Raw genomic sequence first — 2564 nt, forward strand, 5'->3', positions numbered from 1 at the left:
TCCCTTTTCCTCCCCCGACCTCCATTTTCTAGGGGAAGGTCTAGTTGTCTGGCTGGCTTCTGTTCGCTGCCTACCTTATTGTCCTGTCTCCCAAAGCTCCAGCCCAGACGACTTCTAGCTTATAGGGGTTCTTCCAGACTCGTTTGTATTGCCACCTCTGTGCTTCTGGGTTTGTTTCTCTATTCTCTTGTGTCAATTTATTTGCTTATCTATGCCAATGCAAATTGTCTTACTATAATTATACAATACACTTTAATATACGATTTATTAGCAGCTGGTAAGGATAAATTCTCCTAGTTCTTTAAGATTGTCTTAGCTATTCTTGGACTTTTACTCTGTATGTGAATTTTTGAGTCAGTTTGAGAGTTTCCATAACAATCCGATTGGGATTTTGATTAGAAATTCAGGGCTTAGGGCCGGCCTGTGGCACACTCGGAAGAGTGAGGTGCCGATAACACCAAGGCCCCGGGTTCGGATCCCATATAGGGATGGCCGGTTAGCTCACTGGCTGAGCGTGGTGCTGACAACACCAAGTCAAGGGTTAAGATCCCCTTACCGGTCATCTTTAAAAAAAAAAAAAAATCAGGGCTTAGATGAATTTAAAGGAGACCTGGGAGTCTTTATTTTTTATTTTTTGGTGGCTGGCTGGTCACGGGGATCCAAACACTTGACCTTGTGGAATCTTTAAAATTGAATATTCCCTTCCATTAATGTGGTATTTGTGTCCACTTATTCAGGTCTTAACTAATTATAAGTTTTATAGTACTCTTTCTAATTGTGAAGATAAAGGTTGTAACACTATAAATAAAAACAGTGAATGATAAACAAATTAAAGATGGAATTTCCTTGGCAGGGCGATGATGTGGGAGGCAATGGGGAGGGACACCTAGGGAGTCTCAAAGGTACTAATAATTTCTTTCTGAAGCTTGGTGGGGGGTACATGAATATTTTATTCTTTTATTTNGTGGCAGCGCGGCTGCTTCCCCGCGGTCCTCACGCCGGGGCCGGCTCTCGGGGTTCTCCTCACCGCACGGCCCAGCCGTCGGGCCTTCTCCTGCCTCGTCCGCCGGGCCTTCCCCGGGCTCCGCCGGCTCCCGCCTTCCGCCGCCTACCTCCGCCTGCGGGACGTCGCCGTCGCCATTCGCCGCGCCTGCGGGACACTGCGGGACACTGCCGTCTGCGGGCAGCGCGGACATCTCGAACCGCGAGGTCAGCTCCGCCGCTCCCAGGAAAACCCGCCTAACGGCACAGCGCGTTGTGCGTGTGAGCACGTAGGCCCGCGCGCGTCTCGGTGAGCGTGCGCGCGCGTGCACGTACTTGCGGGCGCGCGCGCGCCTTTAACCCCCGGCGCCTGAGTGAAGGTACACGCGGAGTTCGAGCCGGGCGGGCGTTCCCTCCAGTCCCTGTGGAGTGCTGGAAATCTCAAACTGTCCTTCTGTGGCTACGCGTGTACTCTTTTCCCGCTTCTCAGTCTCCTCCTGCTTTTCCCCTTTCCTTCCCCCTGCATCTCTTTCCCTTCTCCTCCCCTGCTACCCTCTCCTTCCACCTCCTCTGTCTCTCTTTGCCCCCACCTCNAACACCAAGTCAAGGGTTAAGATCCCCTTACCGGTCATCTTTAAAAAAAAAAAAAATCAGGGCTTAGATGAATTTAAAGGAGACCTGGGAGTCTTCATTTTTTATTTTTTGGTGGCTGGCTGGTCACGGGGATCCAAACACTTGACCTTGTGGAATCTTTAAAATTGAATATTCCCTTCCATTAATGTGGTATTTGTGTCCACTTATTCAGGTCTTAACTAATTATAAGTTTTATAGTACTCTTTCTAATTGTGAAGATAAAGGTTGTAACACTATAAATAAAAACAGTGAATGATAAACAAATTAAAGATGGAATTTCCTTGGCAGGGCGACGATGTGGGAGGCAATGGGGAGGGACACCTAGGGAGTCTCAAAAGTACTAATAATTTCTTTCTGAAGCTTGGTGGGGGGTACATGAATATTTTATTCTTTTATTTTAATTATTCTAGTTATACAAATTTTGTACACATGATATATTTTGCAATTAAACTAATGGTGCATGCCTTTTATTGGATTCATTTTTTTTATCCCATTTCTTTTTATTGTGGTAAATACACATAACACAAAATTTGCTATCTTAACCATTTTTAAGCATGCAGTTCAGTGGTATTAAATACATTCATAGTGTTGTGATACCATTACCACCATACCTCTCCATAACTCTTTTCTTCTGTAAAACTGAATCTCTGGACCCATTAAACAATAACTCCCCATTTCCCATTCCCCCATCCCCTGACAACCTCTATTCTACTGTTTGCATGATTTTGATTAATCTAAGTACCTCATATAAGTGGAACCGTACAGTGTTTGTCTTTTTGTCACTGGCTTATTTCCCTTAGCATAAGGTCCTCAAGGTTCATCCATGTTGTAGCATGTGTAAGAATTTCCATTTTTAGGGCCGGCCCGGTGGCGCACTGGGGAGTGCGCTGCTTGGGAGCACGGCGGCACTCCCGCTGAGGGTTCGGATCCCATATGGAGACCGGTTCCCG

The 2564-nt window shown here is 46.4% G+C and overlaps 1 pseudogene; it reads left to right on the plus strand.

Moving 5' to 3' along the window:
- Positions 1–860: 860 nt before the first annotated feature.
- LOC103598548 overlaps positions 861–2564 on the plus strand; it is a 7685-nt pseudogene continuing 5981 nt past the window's right edge.

The sequence above is a fragment of the Galeopterus variegatus genome, unplaced genomic scaffold (assembly GCF_000696425.1).
Source record: "Galeopterus variegatus unplaced genomic scaffold, G_variegatus-3.0.2 Scaffold93, whole genome shotgun sequence".
In the NCBI taxonomy this organism is placed as follows: Eukaryota; Metazoa; Chordata; class Mammalia; order Dermoptera; family Cynocephalidae; genus Galeopterus; species Galeopterus variegatus.